Source organism: Andrena cerasifolii, unplaced genomic scaffold, assembly GCF_050908995.1.
Source record: "Andrena cerasifolii isolate SP2316 unplaced genomic scaffold, iyAndCera1_principal scaffold1341, whole genome shotgun sequence".
Lineage (NCBI taxonomy): Eukaryota > Metazoa > Arthropoda > Insecta > Hymenoptera > Andrenidae > Andrena > Andrena cerasifolii.
In genome coordinates, this window is record NW_027486233.1 from 1 (window position 1) to 24,958 (window position 24,958).

The 24,958-nt window shown below is 20.5% G+C and overlaps 2 long non-coding RNA genes across 3 annotated transcripts; both read left to right on the forward strand.

Moving 5' to 3' along the window:
- The first annotated feature begins 1,186 nt into the window (after nucleotides 1–1,186).
- Nucleotides 1,187–5,568, forward strand: LOC143378225 (uncharacterized). Its single transcript, XR_013087836.1, has 3 exons — nucleotides 1,187–1,247; nucleotides 1,449–1,608; nucleotides 2,024–5,568. It is a non-coding gene; the product is annotated as an uncharacterized LOC143378225 (long non-coding RNA).
- A 1,447-nt stretch (nucleotides 5,569–7,015) lies between these two features.
- Nucleotides 7,016–24,889, forward strand: LOC143378224 (uncharacterized). 2 transcript variants are annotated; one of them, XR_013087835.1, is made up of 4 exons: nucleotides 7,016–8,320; nucleotides 16,992–17,753; nucleotides 20,484–23,988; nucleotides 24,823–24,889. It is a non-coding gene; the product is annotated as an uncharacterized LOC143378224 (long non-coding RNA). The 2 variants fall into 2 exon arrangements; XR_013087834.1 differs by lacking the exon at nucleotides 24,823–24,889 and having other exon boundaries at nucleotides 20,484–24,186.
- The last annotated feature ends 69 nt before the right edge of the window (nucleotides 24,890–24,958 follow it).

The window sequence follows — 24,958 nt, forward strand, 5'->3', positions numbered from 1 at the left end:
AAAATAGTTAAATAAACAGAGAAAAAATAGGTAAATAAATAGAGAAAACAAAAGAGGTAAAAAAATAGAGAAAAAATAGGTAAATTATCTAGAGAAAAAATAGGTGTATAAATACAGATAAATAGCTAAATAAATCAAAGAAAAAAAGGTAAATAAAAAAATAGGTAAATAAATTAGAGGAAAAAATAGGTAAATAACTAGAGAAAAATAGGTAAATAAATAGAGAAAACAAAAGAGGTAAATAAATAGAGAAAAATAGGAAAATAAATAGAGAAGAAATAGGTAAATTATCTAGAGAAAAATAGGTGTATAAATACAGATAAATAGCTAAATAAATCAAAGAAAAAAAGGTAAATAAACTAGAGAAAAAAATAGGTAAATAAATTAGAGAAAAAATAGGTAAATTATCTAGAGAAAAAATAGGTGTATAAATATAGATAAATAGCTACATAAATCAAAGAAAAAAAGGAAAATAAAAAAATAGGTAAATAAATTAAAGGAAAAATAGGTAAATAAGCAGAGAAAAATTAGGAAAATAAATGAGAGAAAATATAGGTAAATGACTAGAGAAACAATAGGGAAATAAATAGAGAAAAGTAGGTAAATTATCTAGAGAAAAAATAGGTGTATAAATATAGATAAATAGCTAAATAAATCAAAGAAAAAAAGGTAAATAAAACAATAGGTAAATAAATTAGAGGAAAAAATAGGTAAATAAACAGAGAAAAATAGGAAAATAAATGAGAGAAAATATAGGTAAATGACTAGAGAAACAATAGGGAAATAAATAGAGAAAAATAGGTAAATTATCTAGAGAAAAAATAGGTGTATAAATATAGATAAATAGCTAAATAAATCAAAGAAAAAAAGGTAAATAAAAAAATAGGTAAATAAATTAGAGGAAAAAATAGGTAAATAACTAGAGAAAAATAGGCAAATAAATAGAGAAAACAAAAGAGGTAAATAAATAGAGAAAAATAGGAAAATAAATAGAGAAAAAATAGGTAAATTATCTAGAGAAAAAATAGGTGTATAAATACAGATAAATAGCTAAATAAATCAAAGAAAAAAAGGTAAATAAAAAAATAGGTAAATAAACTAGAGAAAAAAATAGGTAAATAAATTAGAGAAAAAATAGGTATATTATCTAGAGAAAAAATAGGTGTATAAATATAGATAAATAGCTACATAAATCAAAGAAAAAAAGGAAAATAAAAAAATAGGTAAATAAATTAAAGGAAAAATAGGTAAATAAGCAGAGAAAAATAGGAAAATAAATGAGAGAAAATATAGGTAAATGACTAGAGAAACAATAGGGAAATAAATAGAGAAAAGTAGGTAAATTATCTAGAGAAAAAATAGGTGTATAAATATAGATAAATAGCTAAATAAATCAAAGAAAAAAGGGTAAATAAAACAATAGGTAAATAAATTAGAGGAAAAAATAGGTAAATAAACAGAGAAAAATAGGAAAATAAATGAGAGAAAATATAGGTAAATGACTAGAGAAACAATAGGGAAATAAATAGAGAAAAATAGGTAAATTATCTAGAGAAAAAATAGGTGTATATATAGAGATAAATAGCTAATTAAATCAAAGAAAAAAAGGTAAATAAACTAGAGAAAAAAATAGGTAAATAAATTAGAGAAAAAATAGGTAAATAAATGAGAGAGAAAAATAGGTAAATATATAGAGAAAAATAGGTAATGAAGTAGAGAAAACAAAGTAGGTAAATAAATACAGAAAAAGAGGTAAATAACTAGTGAAAAAAAGGTAAATAAATAGAGAAAACAAAAGAGGTAAATAAATAGAGAAAAAATAGGTAAATAAAATAGGGGAAAATAGGTAAATAAACAGAGAAAAATAGGTAAATAAGTAGAGAAAACAAATGAGGTAAACAAATAGAGACAAAATAGGAAAATAAATAGAGAAAAATAGGTAAATTATCTGGAGAAAAAATAGGTGTATAAATAGAGATAAATAGCTAATTAAATCAAAGAAAAAAAGGTAAATAAAAAATAGGTAAATAAACTAGAGAAAAAAATAGGTAAATAAATTAGAGAAAAAATAGGTAAATTATCTAGAGAAAAAATAGGTGTATAAATATAGATAAATAGCTACATAAATCAAAGAAAAAAAGGAAAATAAAAAAATAGGTAAATAAATTAAAGGAAAAATAGGTAAATAAACAGAGAAAAATAGGAAAATAAATGAGATAAAATATAGGTAAATGACTAGAGAAACAATAGGGAAATAAATAGAGAAAAATAGGTAAATAATTTAGAGAAAAAAATAGGCAAATAAATAGAGAAAAATAGGTTCTGAAGTAGAGAAAACAAAGTAGGTAAATAAATACAGAAAAAAAGAGGTAAATAACTAGAGAAAAAAAGGTATATAAATAGAGAAAACAAAAGAGGTAAATAAATAGAGAAAAAATAGGTAAATAAAATAGGGAAAAATAGGTAAATAAACAGAGAAAAATAGGTAAATAAGTAGAGAAAACAAATGAGGTAAACAAATAGAGAAAAAATAGGAAAATAAATAGAGAAAAAAATGGGTAAATTATCTGGAGAAAAAATAGGTGTATAAATAGAGATAAATAGCTAATTAAATCAAAGAAAAAAAGGTAAATAAAACAATAGGTAAATAAATTAGAGGAAAAAGTAGGTAAATAAACAGAGAAAAATACGTAAATAAATGAGAGAGAAAAATAGGTAAATATATAGAGAAAAAATAGGTAAGTAACTAGAGAAAAATAGGTAAATAAATAGAGAAAACAAAAGAGGTAAATAAATAGAGAAAAATAGGAAAATAAATAGAGAAAAAATAGGTATATTATCTAGAGAAAAAATAGGTGTATAAATAGAGATAAATAGCTAAATAAATCAAAGAAAAAAAGGTAAATAAAAAAATAGGTAAATAAATTAGAGGAAAAAATAGGTAAATAACAAGAGAAAAATAGGTAAATAAATAGAGAAAACAAAAGAGGTAAATAAATAGAGAAAAATAGGAAAATAAATAGAGAAAAATGGGTAAATTATCTGGAGAAAAAATAGGTGTATAAATACAGATAAATAGCTAAATAAATCAAAGAAAAAAAGGTAAATAAAAAAATAGGTAAATAAATTAGAGGAAAAAATAGGTAAATAACTAGAGAAAAATAGGTAAATAAACAGAAAAAACAAAAGAGGTAAATAAATAGAGAAAAATAGGAAAATAAATAGAGAAAAAATAGGTAAATTATCTAGAGAAAAAATAGGTGTATAAATAGAGATAAATAGCTAAATAAATCAAAGAAAAAAAGGTAAATAAAAAAATAGGTAAATAAATTAGAGGAAAAAATAGGTAAATAACTAGAGAAAAATAGGTAAATAAATAGAGAAAACAAAAGAGGTAAATAAATAGAGAAAAATAGGAAAATAAATAGAGAAAAAATAGGTAAATTATCTAGAGAAAAAATAGGTGTATAAATACAGATAAATAGCTAAATAAATCAAAGAAAAAAAGGTAAATAAAAAAATAGGTAAATAAACTAGAGAAAAAAATAGGTAAATAAATTAGAGAAAAAATAGGTAAATTATCTAGAGAAAAAATAGGTGTATAAATATAGATAAATAGCTACATAAATCAAAGAAAAAAAGGAAAATAAAAAAATAGGTAAATAAATTAAAGGAAAAATAGGTAAATAAGCAGAGAAAAAATAGGAAAATAAATGAGAGAAAATATAGGTAAATGACTAGAGAAACAATAGGGAAATAAATAGAGAAAAGTAGGTAAATTATCTAGAGAAAAAATAGGTGTATAAATATAGATAAATAGCTAAATAAATCAAAGAAAAAAAGGTAAATAAAACAATAGGTAAATAAATTAGAGGAAAAAATAGGTAAATAAACAGAGAAAAATAGGAAAATAAATGAGAGAAAATATAGGTAAATGACTAGAGAAACAAAAGGGAAATAAATAGAGAAAAATAGGTAAATTATCTAGAGAAAAAATAGGTGTATAAATATAGATAAATAGCTAAATAAATCAAAGAAAAAAAGGTAAATAAAAAAATAGGTAAATAAATTAGAGGAAAAAATAGGTAAATAACTAGAGAAAAATAGGTAAATAAATAGAGAAAACAAACGAGGTAAATAAATAGAGAAAACAAACGAGGTAAATAAATAGAGAAAAAATAGTAAAATAAATAGAGAAAAAATAGGTAAATTATCTGGAGATAAAATAGGTGTATAAATAGAGATAAATAGCTAAATAAATCAAAGAAAAAAAGGTAAATAAAAAAATAAGTAAATAAATTAGAGGAAAAAATAGGTAAATAACTAGAGAAAAATAGGTAAATAAATAGAGAAAACAAAAGAGGTAAATAAATAGAGAAAAATAGGAAAATAAATAGAGAAAAAATAGGTATATTATCTAGAGAAAAAAAGGTGTATAAATAGTGATAAACAGCTAAATAAATCAAAGAAAAAAAGGTAAATAAAAAAATAGGTAAATAAATTAGAGGAAAAAATAGGTAAATAACTAGAGAAAAATAGGTAAATAAATAGAGAAAACAAAAGAGGTAAATAAATAGAGAAAAATAGCAAAATAAATAGAGAAAAAATAGGTAAATTATCTAGAGAAAAAATAGGTGTATAAATACAGATAAATAGCTAAATAAATCAAAGAAAAAAAGGTAAATAAAAAAATAGGTAAATAAACTAGAGAAAAAAATAGGTAAATAAATTAGAGAAAAAATAGGTAAATTATCTAGAGAAAAAATAGGTGTATAAATATAGATAAATAGCTACATAAATCAAAGAAAAAAAGGAAAATAAAAAAATAGGTAAATAAATTAAAGGAAAAATAGGTAAATAAGCAGAGAAAAATAGGAAAATAAATGAGAGAAAATATAGGTAAATGACTAGAGAAACAATAGGGAAATAAATAGAGAAAAGTAGGTAAATTATCTAGAGAAAAAATAGGTGTATAAATATAGATAAATAGCTAAATAAATCAAAGAAAAAAAGGTAAATAAAACAATAGGTAAATAAATTAGAGGAAAAAATAGGTAAATAAACAGAGAAAAATAGGAAAATAAATGAGAGAAAATATAGGTAAATGACTAGAGAAACAAAAGGGAAATAAATAGAGAAAAATAGGTAAATTATCTAGAGAAAAAATAGGTGTATAAATATAGATAAATAGCTAAATAAATCAAAGAAAAAAAGGTAAATAAAAAAATAGGTAAATAAATTAGAGGAAAAAATAGGTAAATAACTAGAGAAAAATAGGTAAATAAATAGAGAAAACAAACGAGGTAAATAAATAGAGAAAACAAACGAGGTAAATAAATAGAGAAAAAATAGTAAAATAAATAGAGAAAAAATAGGTAAATTATCTGGAGATAAAATAGGTGTATAAATAGAGATAAATAGCTAAATAAATCAAAGAAAAAAAGGTAAATAAAAAAATAAGTAAATAAATTAGAGGAAAAAATAGGTAAATAACTAGAGAAAAATAGGTAAATAAATAGAGAAAACAAAAGAGGTAAATAAATAGAGAAAAATAGGAAAATAAATAGAGAAAAAATAGGTATATTATCTAGAGAAAAAAAAGGTGTATAAATAGTGATAAACAGCTAAATAAATCAAAGAAAAAAAGGTAAATAAAAAAATAGGTAAATAAATTAGAGGAAAAAATAGGTAAATAACTAGAGAAAAATAGGTAAATAAATAGAGAAAACAAAAGAGGTAAATAAATAGAGAAAAATAGCAAAATAAATAGAGAAAAAATAGGTAAATTATCTAGAGAAAAAATAGGTGTATAAATACAGATAAATAGCTAAATAAATCAAAGAAAAAAAGGTAAATAAAAAAATAGGTAAATAAATTAGAGGAAAAAATAGGTAAATAACTAGAGAAAAATAGGTAAATAAACAGAAAAAACAAAAGAGGTAAATAAATAGAGAAAAATAGGAAAATAAATAGAGAAAAAATAGGTAAATTATCTAGAGAAAAAATAGGTGTATAAATAGAGATAAATAGCTAAATAAATCAAAGAAAAAAAGGTAAATAAAAAAATAGGTAAATAAATTAGAGGAAAAAATAGGTAAATAACTAGAGAAAAATAGGTAAATAAATAGAGAAAACAAAAGAGGTAAATAAATAGAGAAAAATAGGAAAATAAATAGAGAAAAAATAGGTAAATTATCTAGAGAAAAATAGGTGTATAAATACAGATAAATAGCTAAATAAATCAAAGAAAAAAAGGTAAATAAACTAGAGAAAAAAATAGGTAAATAAATTAGAGAAAAAATAGGTAAATTATCTAGAGAAAAAATAGGTGTATAAATATAGATAAATAGCTACATACATCAAAGAAAAAAAGGAAAATAAAAAAATAGGTAAATAAATTAAAGGAAAAATAGGTAAATAAGCAGAGAAAAATTAGGAAAATAAATGAGAGAAAATATAGGTAAATGACTAGAGAAACAATAAGGAAATAAATAGAGAAAAGTAGGTAAATTATCTAGAGAAAAAATAGGTGTATAAATATAGATAAATAGCTAAATAAATCAAAGAAAAAAAGGTAAATAAAACAATAGGTAAATAAATTAGAGGAAAAAATAGGTAAATAAACAGAGAAAAATAGGAAAATAAATGAGAGAAAATATAGGTAAATGACTAGAGAAACAATAGGGAAATAAATAGAGAAAAATAGGTAAATTATCTAGAGAAAAAATAGGTGTATAAATATAGATAAATAGCTAAATAAATCAAAGAAAAAAAGGTAAATAAAAAAATAGGTAAATAAATTAGAGGAAAAAATAGGTAAATAACTAGAGAAAAATAGGTAAATAAATAGAGAAAACAAAAGAGGTAAATAAATAGAGAAAAATAGGAAAATAAATAGAGAAAAAATAGGTAAATTATCTAGAGAAAGAATAGGTGTATAAATACAGATAAATAGCTAAATAAATCAAAGAAAAAAAGGTAAATAAAAAAATAGGTAAATAAACTAGAGAAAAAAATAGGTAAATAAATTAGAGAAAAAATAGGTATATTATCTAGAGAAAAAATAGGTGTATAAATATAGATAAATAGCTACATAAATCAAAGAAAAAAAGGAAAATAAAAAAATAGGTAAATAAATTAAAGGAAAAATAGGTAAATAAGCAGAGAAAAATAGGAAAATAAATGAGAGAAAATATAGGTAAATGACTAGAGAAACAATAGGGAAATAAATAGAGAAAAGTAGGTAAATTATCTAGAGAAAAAATAGGTGTATAAATATAGATAAATAGCTAAATAAATCAAAGAAAAAAGGGTAAATAAAACAATAGGTAAATAAATTAGAGGAAAAAATAGGTAAATAAACAGAGAAAAATAGGAAAATAAATGAGAGAAAATATAGGTAAATGACTAGAGAAACAATAGGGAAATAAATAGAGAAAAATAGGTAAATTATCTAGAGAAAAAATAGGTGTATATATAGAGATAAATAGCTAATTAAATCAAAGAAAAAAGGTAAATAAACTAGAGAAAAAAATAGGTAAATAAATTAGAGAAAAAATAGGTAAATAAATGAGAGAGAAAAATAGGTAAATATATAGAGAAAAATAGGTAATGAAGTAGAGAAAACAAAGTAGGTAAATAAATACAGAAAAAGAGGTAAATAACTAGTGAAAAAAAGGTAAATAAATAGAGAAAACAAAAGAGGTAAATAAATAGAGAAAAAATAGGTAAATAAAATAGGGGAAAATAGGTAAATAAACAGAGAAAAATAGGTAAATAAGTAGAGAAAACAAATGAGGTAAACAAATAGAGAAAAAATAGGAAAATAAATAGAGAAAAATAGGTAAATTATCTGGAGAAAAAATAGGTGTATAAATAGAGATAAATAGCTAATTAAATCAAAGAAAAAAAGGTAAATAAAAAATAGGTAAATAAACTAGAGAAAAAAATAGGTAAATAAATTAGAGAAAAAATAGGTAAATTATCTAGAGAAAAAATAGGTGTATAAATATAGATAAATAGCTACATAAATCAAAGAAAAAAAGGAAAATAAAAAAATAGGTAAATAAATTAAAGGAAAAATAGGTAAATAAACAGAGAAAAATAGGAAAATAAATGAGATAAAATATAGGTAAATGACTAGAGAAACAATAGGGAAATAAATAGAGAAAAATAGGTAAATAATTTAGAGAAAAAAATAGGCAAATAAATAGAGAAAATAGGTTCTGAAGTAGAGAAAACAAAGTAGGTAAATAAATACAGAAAAAAAGAGGTAAATAACTAGAGAAAAAAAGGTAAATAAATAGAGAAAACAAAAGAGGTAAATAAATAGAGAAAAAATAGGTAAATAAAATAGGGAAAAATAGGTAAATAAACAGAGAAAAATAGGTAAATAAGTAGAGAAAACAAATGAGGTAAACAAATAGAGAAAAAATAGGAAAATAAATAGAGAAAAAATGGGTAAATTATCTGGAGAAAAAATAGGTGTATAAATAGAGATAAATAGCTAATTAAATCAAAGAAAAAAAGGTAAATAAAACAATAGGTAAATAAATTAGAGGAAAAAGTAGGTAAATAAACAGAGAAAAATACGTAAATAAATGAGAGAGAAAAATAGGTAAATATATAGAGAAAAAATAGGTAAGTAACTAGAGAAAAATAGGTAAATAAATAGAGAAAACAAAAGAGGTAAATAAATAGAGAAAAATAGGAAAATAAATAGAGAAAAAATAGGTATATTATCTAGAGAAAAAATAGGTGTATAAATAGAGATAAATAGCTAAATAAATCAAAGAAAAAAAGGTAAATAAAAAAATAGGTAAATAAATTAGAGGAAAAAATAGGTAAATAACAAGAGAAAAATAGGTAAATAAATAGAGAAAACAAAAGAGGTAAATAAATAGAGAAAAATAGGAAAATAAATAGAGAAAAAATGGGTAAATTATCTGGAGAAAAAATAGGTGTATAAATACAGATAAATAGCTAAATAAATCAAAGAAAAAAAGGTAAATAAAAAAATAGGTAAATAAATTAGAGGAAAAAATAGGTAAATAACTAGAGAAAAATAGGTAAATAAACAGAAAAAACAAAAGAGGTAAATAAATAGAGAAAAATAGGAAAATAAATAGAGAAAAAATAGGTAAATTATCTAGAGAAAAAATAGGTGTATAAATAGAGATAAATAGCTAAATAAATCAAAGAAAAAAAGGTAAATAAAAAAATAGGTAAATAAATTAGAGGAAAAAATAGGTAAATAACTAGAGAAAAATAGGTAAATAAATAGAGAAAACAAAAGAGGTAAATAAATAGAGAAAAATAGGAAAATAAATAGAGAAAAAATAGGTAAATTATCTAGAGAAAAAATAGGTGTATAAATACAGATAAATAGCTAAATAAATCAAAGAAAAAAAGGTAAATAAAAAAATAGGTAAATAAACTAGAGAAAAAAATAGGTAAATAAATTAGAGAAAAAATAGGTAAATTATCTAGAGAAAAAATAGGTGTATAAATATAGATAAATAGCTACATAAATCAAAGAAAAAAAGGAAAATAAAAAAATAGGTAAATAAATTAAAGGAAAAATAGGTAAATAAGCAGAGAAAAATAGGAAAATAAATGAGAGAAAATATAGGTAAATGACTAGAGAAACAATAGGGAAATAAATAGAGAAAAGTAGGTAAATTATCTAGAGAAAAAATAGGTGTATAAATATAGATAAATAGCTAAATAAATCAAAGAAAAAAAGGTAAATAAAACAATAGGTAAATAAATTAGAGGAAAAAATAGGTAAATAAACAGAGAAAAATAGGAAAATAAATGAGAGAAAATATAGGTAAATGACTAGAGAAACAAAAGGGAAATAAATAGAGAAAAATAGGTAAATTATCTAGAGAAAAAATAGGTGTATAAATATAGATAAATAGCTAAATAAATCAAAGAAAAAAAGGTAAATAAAAAAATAGGTAAATAAATTAGAGGAAAAAATAGGTAAATAACTAGAGAAAAATAGGTAAATAAATAGAGAAAACAAACGAGGTAAATAAATAGAGAAAAAATAGTAAAATAAATAGAGAAAAAATAGGTAAATTATCTGGAGATAAAATAGGTGTATAAATAGAGATAAATAGCTAAATAAATCAAAGAAAAAAAGGTAAATAAAAAAATAAGTAAATAAATTAGAGGAAAAAATAGGTAAATAACTAGAGAAAAATAGGTAAATAAATAGAGAAAACAAAAGAGGTAAATAAATAGAGAAAAATAGGAAAATAAATAGAGAAAAAATAGGTATATTATCTAGAGAAAAAAAAGGTGTATAAATAGTGATAAACAGCTAAATAAATCAAAGAAAAAAAGGTAAATAAAAAAATAGGTAAGTAAATTAGAGGAAAAATAGGTAAATTATCTAGAGAAAAAATAGGTGTATAAATATAGATAAATAGCTACATAAATCAAAGAAAAAAAGGAAAATAAAAAAATAGGTAAATAAATTAAAGGAAAAATAGGTAAATAAGCAGAGAAAAATTAGGAAAATAAATGAGAGAAAATATAGGTAAATGACTAGAGAAACAATAAGGAAATAAATAGAGAAAAGTAGGTAAATTATCTAGAGAAAAAATAGGTGTATAAATATAGATAAATAGCTAAATAAATCAAAGAAAAAAAGGTAAATAAAACAATAGGTAAATAAATTAGAGGAAAAAATAGGTAAATAACTAGAGAAAAATAGGTAAATAAATAGAGAAAACAAAAGAGGTAAATAAATAGAGAAAAATAGGAAAATAAATAGAGAAAAAATAGGTAAATTATCTAGAGAAAAAATAGGTGTATAAATACAGATAAATAGCTAAATAAATCAAAGAAAAAAAGGTAAATGAAAAAATAGGTAAATAAACTAGAGAAAAAAATAGGTAAATAAATTAGAGAAAAAAATAGGTAAATATATAGAGAAAAAATAGGTAAGTAACTAGAGAAAAATAGGTAAATAAATAGAGAAAACAAAAGAGGTAAATAAATAGAGAAAAATAGGAAAATAAATAGAGAAAAAATAGGTATATTATCTAGAGAAAAAATAGGTGTATAAATAGAGATAAATAGCTAAATAAATCAAAGAAAAAAAGGTAAATAAAAAAATAGGTAAATAAATTAGAGGAAAAAATAGGTAAATAACAAGAGAAAAATAGGTAAATAAATAGAGAAAACAAAAGAGGTAAATAAATAGAGAAAAATAGGAAAATAAATAGAGAAAAAATGGGTAAATTATCTGGAGAAAAAATAGGTGTATAAATACAGATAAATAGCTAAATAAATCAAAGAAAAAAAGGTAAATAAAAAAATAGGTAAATAAATTAGAGGAAAAAATAGGTAAATAACTAGAGAAAAATAGGTAAATAAACAGAAAAAACAAAAGAGGTAAATAAATAGAGAAAAATAGGAAAATAAATAGAGAAAAAATAGGTAAATTATCTAGAGAAAAAATAGGTGTATAAATAGAGATAAATAGCTAAATAAATCAAAGAAAAAAAGGTAAATAAAAAAATAGGTAAATAAATTAGAGGAAAAAATAGGTAAATAACTAGAGAAAAATAGGTAAATAAATAGAGAAAACAAAAGAGGTAAATAAATAGAGAAAAATAGGAAAATAAATAGAGAAAAAATAGGTAAATTATCTAGAGAAAAAATAGGTGTATAAATACAGATAAATAGCTAAATAAATCAAAGAAAAAAAGGTAAATAAAAAAATAGGTAAATAAACTAGAGAAAAAAATAGGTAAATAAATTAGAGAAAAAATAGGTAAATTATCTAGAGAAAAAATAGGTGTATAAATATAGATAAATAGCTACATAAATCAAAGAAAAAAAGGAAAATAAAAAAATAGGTAAATAAATTAAAGGAAAAATAGGTAAATAAGCAGAGAAAAATAGGAAAATAAATGAGAGAAAATATAGGTAAATGACTAGAGAAACAATAGGGAAATAAATAGAGAAAAGTAGGTAAATTATCTAGAGAAAAAATAGGTGTATAAATATAGATAAATAGCTAAATAAATCAAAGAAAAAAAGGTAAATAAAACAATAGGTAAATAAATTAGAGGAAAAAATAGGTAAATAAACAGAGAAAAATAGGAAAATAAATGAGAGAAAATATAGGTAAATGACTAGAGAAACAAAAGGGAAATAAATAGAGAAAAATAGGTAAATTATCTAGAGAAAAAATAGGTGTATAAATATAGATAAATAGCTAAATAAATCAAAGAAAAAAAGGTAAATAAAAAAATAGGTAAATAAATTAGAGGAAAAAATAGGTAAATAACTAGAGAAAAATAGGTAAATAAATAGAGAAAACAAACGAGGTAAATAAATAGAGAAAAAATAGTAAAATAAATAGAGAAAAAATAGGTAAATTATCTGGAGATAAAATAGGTGTATAAATAGAGATAAATAGCTAAATAAATCAAAGAAAAAAAGGTAAATAAAAAAATAAGTAAATAAATTAGAGGAAAAAATAGGTAAATAACTAGAGAAAAATAGGTAAATAAATAGAGAAAACAAAAGAGGTAAATAAATAGAGAAAAATAGGAAAATAAATAGAGAAAAAATAGGTATATTATCTAGAGAAAAAAAAGGTGTATAAATAGTGATAAACAGCTAAATAAATCAAAGAAAAAAAGGTAAATAAAAAAATAGGTAAATAAATTAGAGGAAAAAATAGGTAAATAACTAGAGAAAAATAGGTAAATAAATAGAGAAAACAAAAGAGGTAAATAAATAGAGAAAAATAGCAAAATAAATAGAGAAAAAATAGGTAAATTATCTAGAGAAAAAATAGGTGTATAAATACAGATAAATAGCTAAATAAATCAAAGAAAAAAAGGTAAATAAAAAAATAGGTAAATAAACTAGAGAAAACAATAGGTAAATAAATTAGAGAAAAAATAGGTAAATTATCTAGAGAAAAAATAGGTGTATAAATATAGATAAATAGCTACATAAATCAAAGAAAAAAAGGAAAATAAAAAAATAGGTAAATAAATTAAAGGAAAAATAGGTAAATAAGCAGAGAAAAATAGGAAAATAAATGAGAGAAAATATAGGTAAATGACTAGAGAAACAATAGGGAAATAAATAGAGAAAAGTAGGTAAATTATCTAGAGAAAAAATAGGTGTATAAATATAGATAAATAGCTAAATAAATCAAAGAAAAAAAGGTAAATAAAAAAATAGGTAAATAAATTAGAGGAAAAAATAGGTAAATAACTAGAGAAAAATAGGTAAATAAATAGAGAAAACAAACGAGGTAAATAAATAGAGAAAACAAACGAGGTAAATAAATAGAGAAAAAATAGTAAAATAAATAGAGAAAAAATAGGTAAATTATCTGGAGATAAAATAGGTGTATAAATAGAGATAAATAGCTAAATAAATCAATGAAAAAAAGGTAAATAAAAAAATAAGTAAATAAATTAGAGGAAAAAATAGGTAAATAACTAGAGAAAAATAGGTAAATAAATAGAGAAAACAAAAGAGGTAAATAAATAGAGAAAAATAGGAAAATAAATAGAGAAAAAATAGGTATATTATCTAGAGAAAAAAAAGGTGTATAAATAGTGATAAACAGCTAAATAAATCAAAGAAAAAAAGGTAAATAAAAAAATAGGTAAATAAATTAGAGGAAAAAATAGGTAAATAACTAGAGAAAAATAGGTAAATAAATAGAGAAAACAAAAGAGGTAAATAAATAGAGAAAAATAGCAAAATAAATAGAGAAAAAATAGGTAAATTATCTAGAGAAAAAATAGGTGTATAAATACAGATAAATAGCTAAATAAATCAAAGAAAAAAAGGTAAATAAAAAAATAGGTAAATAAATTAGAGGAAAAAATAGGTAAATAACTAGAGAAAAATAGGTAAATAAACAGAAAAAACAAAAGAGGTAAATAAATAGAGAAAAATAGGAAAATAAATAGAGAAAAAATAGGTAAATTATCTAGAGAAAAAATAGGTGTATAAATAGAGATAAATAGCTAAATAAATCAAAGAAAAAAAGGTAAATAAAAAAATAGGTAAATAAATTAGAGGAAAAAATAGGTAAATAACTAGAGAAAAATAGGTAAATAAATAGAGAAAACAAAAGAGGTAAATAAATAGAGAAAAATAGGAAAATAAATAGAGAAAAAATAGGTAAATTATCTAGAGAAAAATAGGTGTATAAATACAGATAAATAGCTAAATAAATCAAAGAAAAAAAGGTAAATAAACTAGAGAAAAAAGTAGGTAAATAAATTAGAGAAAAAATAGGTAAATTATCTAGAGAAAAAATAGGTGTATAAATATAGATAAATAGCTACATAAATCAAAGAAAAAAAGGAAAATAAAAAAATAGGTAAATAAATTAAAGGAAAAATAGGTAAATAAGCAGAGAAAAATTAGGAAAATAAATGAGAGAAAATATAGGTAAATGACTAGAGAAACAATAGGGAAATAAATAGAGAAAAGTAGGTAAATTATCTAGAGAAAAAATAGGTGTATAAATATAGATAAATAGCTAAATAAATCAAAGAAAAAAAGGTAAATAAAACAATAGGTAAATAAATTAGAGGAAAAATAGGAAAATAAATAGAGAAAAATAGGTAAATTATATAGAGAAAAAATAGGTGTATAAATAGAGATAAATAGCTAAATAAATCAAAGAAAAGAAGGTAAAAAAAAATAAGTAAATAAATTAGAGGAAAAAATAGGTAAATAACTAGAGAAAAATAAGTAAATAAATAGAGAAAACAAAAGAGGTAAATAAATAGAGAAAAATAGGAAAATAAATAGAGAAAAAATAGGTATATTATCTAGAGAAAAAATACGTGTATAAATAGAGATAAATAGCTAAATAAATCAAAGAAAAAAAGGTAAATAAAAAAATAGGTAAATAAATTAGAGGAAAAAATAGGTAAATAACTAGAGAAAAATAGGTAAATAAATAGAGAAAACAAAAGAGGTAAATAAATAGAGAAAAATAGGAAAATAAATAGAGAAAAAATAGGTAAATTATCTAGAGAAAAAATAGGTGTATAAATACAGATAAATAGCTAAATAAATCAAAGAAAAAAAGGTAAATAAAACAATAGGTAAAGAAATTAAAGGAAAAAATAGGTAAATAAACAGAGAAAAAATAGGTAAATAAATGAGAGAAAAATAGGTAAATATCTAGAGAAAAAATAGGTAAATAAATAGAGAAAAATAGGTAAATAAAAAGAGAAAAAATAGGTAAATTAAATAGGGAAAAATAGGTAAATAAACAGAGAAAAATAGGTAAATAAGTAGAGAAAACAAAAGAGGTAAACAAATAGAGAAAAAATAGTAAAATAAATAGAGAAAAAATAGGTAAATTATCTGGAGATAAAATAGGTGTATAAATAGAGATAAATAGCTAAATAAATCAAAGAAAAAAAGGTAAATAAAAAAATATGTAATGAAATTAGAGGAAAATATAGGTAAATAAATGAGAAAGAAAAATGCGTAAATAACTAGAGAAAAAATTGGTAACTAAATAGAGAAAAATAGGTAAATAAATAGAGAAAATTAGGTTAATAAAATAGGGAAAAATAGGTAAATAAACAGAGAAAAATAGGTAAATAAGTAGAGAAAACAAAAGAGGTAAATAAATAGAGAAAAAATAGGAAAATAAATAGAGAAAAATAGGTAAATTATATAGAGATAAAATAGGTGTATAAATAGAGATAAATAGCTAAATAAAACAAAGAAAAAAAGGTAAATAAAAAAATAAGTCAATAAATTAGAGGAAAAAATAGGTAAATAACTAGAGAAAAATAGGTAAATAAATAGAGAAAACAAAAGAGGTAAATAAATAGAGAAAAATAGGAAAATAAATAGAGAAAAAATAGGTATATTATCTAGAGAAAAAATAGGTGTATAAATAGAAATAAATAGCTAAATAAATCAAAGAAAAAAAGGTAAATAAAAAAATAGGTAAATAAATTAGAGGAAAAAATAGGTAAATAACTAGAGAAAAATAGGTAAATAAATAGAGAAAACAAAAGAGGTAAATAAATAGAGAAAAATAGGAAAATAAATAGAGAAAAAATAGGTAAATTATCTAGAGAAAAAATAGGTGTATAAATAGAGATAAATAGCTAATTAAATCAAAGAAAAAAAGGTAAATAAAAAAATAGGTAAATAAATTAGAGGAAAAAATAGGTAAATAACTAGAGAAAAATGGGTAAATAAATAGAGAAAACAAAAGAGGTAAATAAATAGAGAAAAATAGGAAAATAAATAGAGAAAAAGTAGGTAAATTATCTAGAGAAAAAATAGGTGTATAAATAGAGATAAATAGCTAAATAAATCAAAGAAAAAAAGGTAAATAAAAAAATAGGTAAATAAATTAGAGGAAAAAATAGGTAAATAACTAGAGAAAAATAGGTAAATAAATGGAGAAAACAAAAGAGGTAAATAAATAGAGAAAAATAGGAAAATAAATAGAGAAAAAATAGGTAAATTATCTAGAGAAAAAATAGGTGTATAAATATAGATAAATAGCTAAATAAATCAAAGAAAAAAAGGTAAATAAAAAAATAGGTAAATAAATTAGAGGAAAAAATAGGTAAATAAATTCGAGAAAAAATAGGTAAATTATCTAGAGAAAAATAGGTGTATAAATATAGATAAATAGCTACATAAATCAAAGAAAAAAAGGTAAATAAAAAAATACGTAAATAAATTAAAGGAAAAATAGGTAAATAAACAGAGAAAAAATAGGAAAATAAATGAGAGAAAATATAGGTAAATGACTAGAGAAACAATAGGTAAATAAATAGAGAAAAATAGGTAAATAAATAGAGAAAAAATAGGTATATTATCTAGAGAAAAAATAGGTGTATAAGTAGAGATAAATAGCTAAATAAATCAAAGAAAAAAAGGTAAATAAAAAAATAGGTAAATAAATTAGAGGAAAAAATAGGTAAATAACTAGAGAAAAATAGGTAAATAAATAGAGAAAACAAAAGAGGTAAATAAATAGAGAAAAATAGGTAAATAAATAGAGAAAAATAGGTAAATTATCTAGAGAAAAAATAGGTGTATAAATAGAGATAAATAGCTAAATAAATAAAAGAAAAAAAGGTAAATAAAAAAATAATTAAATAAACTAGAGAAAAAATAGGTAAATAAATTAGAGAAAAAATAGGTAAATTATCTAGAGAAAAAATAGGTGTATAAATAGAGATAAATAGCTAAATAAATCAAAGAAAAAAAGGTAAATAAAAAATAGGTAAATAAATTAGAGGAAAAAATAGGTAAATAACTAGAGAAAAATAGGTAAATAAATAGAGAAAACAAAAGAGGTAAATAAATAGAGAAAAATAGGAAAATAAATAGAGAAAAAATAGGTATATTATCTAGAGAAAAAATAGGTGTATAAATAGAGATAAATAGCTAAATAAATCAAAGAAAAAAAGGTAAATAAAAAACTAGGTAATTAAATTAGAGGAAAAAATAGGTAATAACTAGAGAAAAATAGGTAAATAAATAGAGAAAACAAAAGAGGTAAATAAATAGAGAAAAATAGGAAAATAAATATATAAAAAATAGGTATATTATCTAGAGAAAAAATAGGTGTATAAATAGAGATAAATAGCTAAATAAATCAAAGAAAAAAAGGTAAATAAAAAAATAGGTAAATAAATTAGAGGAAAAAATAGGTAAATAACTAGAGAAAAATAGGTAAAGAAATAGAGAAAAAAGAGGTAAATAAATAGAGAAAACAAAAGAGGTAAATAAATAGAGAAAAATATGAAAATAAATAGAGAAAAAATAGGTAAATTATCTAGAGAAAAAATAGGTGTATAAATAGAGATAAATAGCTAAATAAATCACAGAAAAAAAGGTAAATAAAAAAATAGGTAAATAAATTAGAGGAAAAAATAGGTAAATAACTAGAGAAAAATAGGTAAATAAATAGAGAAAACAAAAGAGGTAAATAAATAGAGAAAAATAGGAAAATAAATAGAGAAAAAATAGGTAAATTATCTAGAGAAAAATAGGTGTATAAATAGAGATAAATAGCTAAATAAATCAAAGAAAAAGAGGTAAATAAAAAATAGGTAAATAAACTAGAGAAAAAAATAGGTAAATAAATTAGAGAAAAAATAGGTAAATTATCTAGAGAAAAAATAGGTGTATAAATATAGATAAATAGCTACATAAATAAAAGAAAAAAGGTAAATAAAGAAATACGTAAATAAATTAAAGGAAAAATAGGTAAATAAACAGAGAAAAATAGGAAAATAAATGAGAGAAAATATAGGTAAATGACTAGAGAAACAATAGGTAAATAAATAGAGAAAAATAGGTAAATAAATAGAGAAAATATAGGTGTATAAACTAGAGAAAGAAAGGGGTAAATAAATAGAAAAAGTTAATGAATAGAGAAAAAATAGGTAAATAAATAGAGAAAAAATAGGTAAATTATCTAGAGAAAAATAGGTAAATAAATAGAGAAAATATAGGTGTATAATTTAGAGAGAAAAAGCGGTAAATAAATAGAAAAAAGTTAATGAGTAGAGAAAAAATTGGAAAATAAATAGAGAAAAAATAGGTAAATAAGCTAGAGAAAAAATAGGTGTATAAATAGAGAAAAATAGCTAAATAAATCAAGGGAAAAAAGGTAAATAAAAAAATAGGTAAATAAATTAGAGGAAAAAATAGGTAAATAACTAGAGAAAAATAGGTAAATAAATAGAGAAAACAAAAGAGGTAAATAAATAGAGAAAAATAGGAAAATAAAGAGAGAAAAAATAGGTATATTATCTAGAGAAAAATGGGTGTATAAATAGAGAAAAAATAGGTAAATTATCTAGAGAAAAATAGGTAAATAAATAGTGAAAACAAAAAAAGTAAATAAATAGAGAAAAAAATAGGTAAATAAACACAGAAAAATAGGTAAATTAGGTAGAGAAAAAATAGGTGTATAAATAGAGAAAAATAGGTAAATAAACCAAAGGAAAAAAGGTAAATAAAAAAATAGGTAAATAAATTAGAGGAAAAAATAGGTAACTAAACAGAGAAATAGGAAAATAAATGAGAGAAAATATAGGTAAATAACTAGAGAAACAATAGCTAAATAAATAGAGAAAAATAGGTAAATAAATAGAGAAAATATAGGTGTATAATTTAGAGAGAAAAAGCGGTAAATAAATAGAAAAAAGTTAATGAGTAGAGAAAAAATTGGAAAATAAATAGAGAAAAATAGGTAAATAAATAGAGAAAAAATAGGTAAATTATCTAGAGAAAAATAGGTAAATAAATAGAGAAAACAAAAGAGGTAAATAAATAGAGAAAAATAGGTAAATAAGTACATAAGAAAATAGGTAAATAAAATAGAGAAAAAATAGGCAAATAAATAGAGAAAAATAGGTAAATTATATAGAGAAAAAATAGGTGTATAAATAGAGATAAATAGCTAAATAAATCAAAGAAAAAAGATAAATAAAAAAATAGCTAAATAAATTAGAGGAAAAAATAGGTAAATAACTAGAGAAAAATAGGTAAATAAATAGAGAAAACAAAAGAGGTAAATAAATAGAGAAAAATAGGAAAATAAATAGAGAAAAAATAGGTAAATTATCTAGAGAAAAATAGGTGTATAAATAGAGATAAATAGCTAAATAAATCAAAGAAAAAGAGGTAAATAAAAAAATAGGTAAATAAATTAGAGGAAAAAATAGGTAAATAACTAGAGAAAAATAGGTAAATAAATAGAGAAAACAAAAGAGGTAAATAAATAGAGAAAAATAGGAAAATAAATAGATAAAAAATAGGTATATTATCTAGAGAAAAAATAGGTGTATAAATAGAGATAAATAGCTAAATAAATCAAAGAAAAAAAGGTAAATAAAAAAATAATTAAATAAACTAGAGAAAAAAATAGGTAAATAAATTAGAGAAAAAATAGGTAAATTATCAAGAGAAAAAATGGGTGTATAAATAGAGAAAAATAGGTAATGAAGTACAGAAAACAAAGTAGGTAAATAAATACAGAAAAAAGAGGTAAATAACTAGAGAAAAATAGGTAAATAAATAGAGAAAACAAAAGAGGTAAATAAATAGAGAAAAATAGGAAAATAAATAGAGAAAAAATAGGTATATTATCTAGAGAAAAAATAGGTGTATAAATAGAGATAAATAGCTAAATAAATCAAAGAAAAAAAGGTAAATAAAAAACTAGGTAATTAAATTAGAGGAAAAAGTAGGTAAATAACTAGAGAAAAATAGGTAAATAAATAGAGAAAACAAAAGAGGTAAATAAATAGAGAAAAATAGGAAAATAAATATATAAAAAATAGGTATATTATCTAGAGAAAAAATAGGTGTATAAATAGAGATAAATAGCTAAATAAATCAAAGAAAAAAAGGTAAATAAAAAAATAGGTAAATAAATTAGAGGAAAAAATAGGTAAATAACTAGAGAAAAATAGGTAAATAAATAGAGAAAACAAAAGAGGTAAATAAATAGAGAAAACAAAAGAGGTAAATAAATAGAGAAAAATATGAAAATAAATAGAGAAAAAATAGGTAAATTATCTAGAGAAAAAATAGGTGTATAAATAGAGATAAATAGCTAAATAAATCACAGAAAAAAAGGTAAATAAAAAAATAGGTAAATAAATTAGAGGAAAAATAGGTAAATAACTAGAGAAAAATAGGTAAATAAATAGAGAAAACAAAAGAGGTAAATAAATAGAGAAAAATAGGAAAATAAATAGAGAAAAAATAGGTAAATTATCTAGAGAAAAATAGGTGTATAAATAGAGATAAATAGCTAAATAAATCAAAGAAAAAGAGGTAAATAAAAAATAGGTAAATAAACTAGAGAAAAAAATAGGTAAATAAATTAGAGAAAAAATAGGTAAATTATCTAGAGAAGAAATAGGTGTATAAATATAGATAAATAGCTACATAAATAAAAGAAAAAAAGGTAAATAAAGAAATACGTAAATAAATTAAAGGAAAAATAGGTAAATAAACAGAGAAAAATAGGAAAATAAATGAGAGAAAATATAGGTAAATGACTAGAGAAACAATAGGTAAATAAATAGAGAAAAATAGGTAAATAAATAGAGAAAATATAGGTGTATAAACTAGAGAAAGAAAGGGGTAAATAAATAGAAACAGTTAATGAATAGAGAAAAAATAGGTAAATAAATAGAGAAAAAATTGGTAAATTATCTAGAGAAAAATAGGTAAATAAATAGAGAAAACAAAAGAGGTAAATAAATAGAGAAAAAAATAGGTAAATAAATACAGAAAAATAGGTAAATTAGGTAGAGAAAAAATAGGTGTACAAATAGAGAAAAATAGGTAATGAAGTACAGAAAACAAAGTACGTAAATAAATACAGAAAAAAGAGGTAAATAACTAGAGAAAAAATAGGTAAATAAATAGAGAAAACAAAAGGGGTAAATAAATAGAGAAAAACAGGGAAATAAATAGAGAAAAATAGGTAAATTATCTAGAGAAAAAATAGGTGTATAAATATAGATAAATAGCTAAATAAATCAAAGAAAAAAAGGTAAATAAAACAATAGGTAAATAAATTAAAGGAGAAAATAGGTAAATATCTGGAGAAAAAATAGGTAAATAAATAGAGAAAAATAGGTAAATAAACCAAAGAAAAAAAGGTAAATAAAAAATAGGTAAATAAATTAGAGAAAAAAATAGGTAAATAAACAGAGAAAAATACGTAAATAAATGAGAGAGAAAAATAGGTAAATATATAGAGAAAAAATAGGTAAATAAATAGAGAAAAAAGAGGTAAATAAATAGAGATAAATAGGTAAATAAGTACATAAGAAAATAGGTAAATAAAATAGAGAAAAAATAGGCAAATAAACAGAGAAAAATAGGTAAATTATATAGAGAAAAAATAGGTGTATAAATATAGATAAATAGCTAAATAAATCAAAGAAAAAAAGGTAAATAAAACAATAGGTAAATAAATTAAAGGAGAAAATAGGTAAATATCTGGAGAAAAAATAGGTAAATAAATAGAGAAAAATAGGTAAATAAACCAAAGAAAAAAAGGTAAATAAAAAAATAGGTAAATAAATTAGAGAAAAAAAATAGGTAAATAAACAGAGAAAAATACGTAAATAAATGAGAGAGAAAAATAGGTAAATATATAGAGAAAAAATAGGTAAATAAATAGAGAAAAAAGAGGTAAATAAATAGAGAAAAATAGGTAAATAAGTACATAAGAAAATAGGTAAATAAAATAGAGAAAAAAATAGGCAATTAAATAGATTAAAATAGGTAAATAAGCTAGAGAAAAAATAGGTGTATAAATAGAGAAAAATAGCTAAATAAATCAAGGGAAAAAAGGTAAATAAAAAAATAGGTAAATAAATTAGAGGAAAAAATAGGTAAATAACTCGAGAAAAAAATAGGTAAATAAATTAGAGAAAAAATAGGTAAATTATCTAGAGAAGAAATAGGTGTATAAATATAGATAAATAGCTACATAAATAAAAGAAAAAAAGGTAAATAAAGAAATACGTAAATAAATTAAAGGAAAAATAGGTAAATAAACAGAGAAAAATAGGAAAATAAATGAGAGAAAATATAGGTAAATGACTAGAGAAACAATAGGTAAATAAATAGAGAAAAATAGGTAAATAAATAGAGAAAATATAGGTGTATAAACTAGAGAAAGAAAGGGGTAAATAAATAGAAACAGTTAATGAATAGAGAAAAAATAGGTAAATAAATAGAGAAAAAATTGGTAAATTATCTAGAGAAAAATAGGTAAATAAATAGAGAAAACAAAAGAGGTAAATAAATAGAGAAAAAAATAGGTAAATAAAAACAGAAAAATAGGTAAATTAGGTAGAGAAAAAATAGGTGTACAAATAGAGAAAAATAGGTAATGAAGTACAGAAAACAAAGTACGTAAATAAATACAGAAAAAAGAGGTAAATAACTAGAGAAAAAATAGGTAAATAAATAGAGAAAACAAAAGGGGTAAATAAATAGAGAAAAACAGGGAAATAAATAGAGAAAAATAGGTAAATTATCTAGAGAAAAAATAGGTGTATAAATATAGATAAATAGCTAAATAAATCAAAGAAAAAAAGGTAAATAAAACAATAGGTAAATAAATTAAAGGAGAAAATAGGTAAATATCTGGAGAAAAAATAGGTAAATAAATAGAGAAAAATAGGTAAATAAACCAAAGAAAAAAAGGTAAATAAAAAAATAGGTAAATAAATTAGAGAAAAAAATAGGTAAATAAACAGAGAAAAATACGTAAATAAATGAGAGAGAAAAATAGGTAAATATATAGAGAAAAAATAGGTAAATAAATAGAGAAAAAAGAGGTAAATAAATAGAGAAAAATAGGTAAATAAGTACATAAGAAAATAGGTAAATAAAATAGAGAAAAAATAGGCAAATAAATAGAGAAAAATAGGTAAATTATATAGAGAAAAAATAGGTGTATAAATATAGATAAATAGCTAAATAAATCAAAGAAAAAAAGGTAAATAAAACAATAGGTAAATAAATTAAAGGAGAAAATAGGTAAATATCTGGAGAAAAAATAGGTAAATAAATAGAGAAAAATAGGTAAATAAACCAAAGAAAAAAAGGTAAATAAAAAAATAGGTAAATAAATTAGAGAAAAAAATAGGTAAATAAACAGAGAAAAATACGTAAATAAATGAGAGAGAAAAATTGGTAAATATATAGAGAAAAAATAGGTAAATAAATAGAGAAAAAAGAGGTAAATAAATAGAGAAAAATAGGTAAATAAGTACATAAGAAAATAGGTAAATAAAATAGAGAAAAAAATAGGCAAATAAATAGATTAAAATAGGTAAATAAGCTAGAGAAAAAATAGGTGTATAAATAGAGAAAAATAGCTAAATAAATCAAGGGAAAAAAGGTAAATAAAAAAATAGGTAAATAAATTAGAGGAAAAAATAGGTAAATAACTCGAGAAAAAAATAGGTAAATAAATTAGAGAAAAAATAGGTAAATTATCTAGAGAAGAAATAGGTGTATAAATATAGATAAATAGCTACATAAATAAAAGAAAAAAAGGTAAATAAAGAAATACGTAAATAAATTAAAGGAAAAATAGGTAAATAAACAGAGAAAAATAGGAAAATAAATGAGAGAAAATATAGGTAAATGACTAGAGAAACAATAGGTAAATAAATAGAGAAAAATAGGTAAATAAATAGAGAAAATATAGGTGTATAAACTAGAGAAAGAAAGGGGTAAATAAATAGAAACAGTTAATGAATAGAGAAAAAATAGGTAAATAAATAGAGAAAAAATTGGTAAATTATCTAGAGAAAAATAGGTAAATAAATAGAGAAAACAAAAGAGGTAAATAAATAGAGAAAAATAGGTAAATAAAATAGGGAAAAATAGGTAAATAAACAGAGAAAAATAGGTAAATAAGTAGAGAAAACAAAAGAGGTAAATAAATACAGAAAAAATAGGAAAATAAATAGAGAAAAATAGGTAAATTATATAGAGAAAAAATAGGTATATAAATAGAGTTAAATAGCTAAATAAATCAAAGAAAAAAAGGTAAATAAAAAAATAGGTAAATAAATTAGAGGAAAAAATATGTAAATAACTACAGAAAAATAGGTAAATAAATAGAGAAAACAAAAGAGGTAAATAAATAGAGAAAAATAGGAAAATAAATAGAGAAAAAATAGGTATATTATCTAGAGAAAAAATAGGTGTATAAATAGAGATAAATAGCTAAATAAATCAAAGAAAAAAAGGTAAATAAAAAAATAGGTAAATAACTAGAGAAAAATAGGTAAATAAATAGAGAAAACAAAAGAGGTAAATAAATAGAGAAAAATAGGAAAATAAATAGAGAAAAAATAGGTAAATTATCTAGAGAAAAATAGGTGTATAAATAGAGATAAAT